General features: G+C 36.7%; 1 protein-coding gene across 1 annotated transcript in view; it reads left to right on the top strand.

The window, feature by feature from the left end:
- gigyf1b (GRB10 interacting GYF protein 1b) overlaps window positions 1–1,164 on the top strand; it is a 32,660-nt gene continuing 31,496 nt past the window's right edge. The window contains exon 1 of the mRNA XM_053241465.1: window positions 1–303. The gene's annotated coding sequence lies outside the window, so the exon portion shown is untranslated. The remainder of the gene's footprint in view (window positions 304–1,164) is intronic.

The following is a 1,164-nucleotide window of genomic DNA, read 5'->3' as shown; positions in this document are numbered from 1 at the left end:
TGAACAGCCATTTTTTTGTAAAACACAAACAAGACGAGACAGAAAAACGGCGAGCGTTGTAAAATAAGGAAAAGTAAATATTCAGTTCGTTATCGTGTTTGTAGAAGATAGCTGCAGAAATTATATATATTTAAGTCGAATTTGTCTGTTACTGCGATGCACGCGCGTGCAAAAGGAATAAAGTCGTAGATAAGTTTACGTAAAGGTATTAGCTGGCTGGCTAGCCTGCTGCCGCTTGCTTGCCTGCTTGCTAGCTAGCTAGCTATCAGGCTCCCATTTTGTTCATCTTGCAGAAGAAAAAAGGTAAGAAGAGCACTTTTTTTGTCGGAATTATTCACGCAGAGATGTTTGATCCAGTCACAGGGTTGCACTAATCCCCTGAATGCTAATAAAAACATGACTGAAAATGTTGACAATAGTGTTAAGTTGTCAAGGCCTTGAATGGATCCCCGGGGTAAAGTTTAAGCAGCGGCCGGCGCAGGGTGATGCAGATCGGGGCTTGGGTGGTGCTACATTCCGCTCCTGTGTTCTCATTCACGCTTAACTTCTTCAGTTCAGAGTTTTGAGTTATTTGCTTTCAGTGCTGGTTAATAAATACTAGATACAACTAAATCAGTGTCTTTGACAGTTTCGCTGCTAAAAAGTGTAAAAAAAAATATTTTTATATTTATGAAAATGCTGATATTCGTCCAGGCGGAATCCTTAATGGCGCTGTATGTGTCTCGTAGTGCACTAGAGAAGAGTGTAAGGGAACTAATTTATACACTATGTAGGGCACCTAGGTAGGAAGTAGACCGCGATTTGAGACACAGCCCTGGCCATGTAGTAGAGATCCCTAACAATTTACAGGAATAACTAATAGTTTAATAAATTGCTGGTAATGTAATTGAGTCATACAAGAACTTTTAAATGCCATGATTTATTTTAAGTAATGTGCTAGAATTTATTTAGTGTTTAGATTTATCTGTTATTTGTAATTGTTTTGATAATTATTCATTTTATTTATAGGAATAAATAGTCTAATAAGGGGCTGTAACACTGTTATGTTCCTTTACTACATATAAATGTGTGGAGCATTAATTTAGAGATGTCTGATGTTTTGTTTACTGTTTTGTAAGCATGTATTAGTACTAGTTTATTGTGTTATAACAGGTATATAACTTA

This window comes from Pangasianodon hypophthalmus, chromosome 17, assembly GCF_027358585.1.
Source record: "Pangasianodon hypophthalmus isolate fPanHyp1 chromosome 17, fPanHyp1.pri, whole genome shotgun sequence".
Taxonomy (NCBI): domain Eukaryota; kingdom Metazoa; phylum Chordata; class Actinopteri; order Siluriformes; family Pangasiidae; genus Pangasianodon; species Pangasianodon hypophthalmus.
Note: the sequence above shows the minus strand (reverse complement) of the source record. Positions and strands in the feature narration are given on the sequence as shown.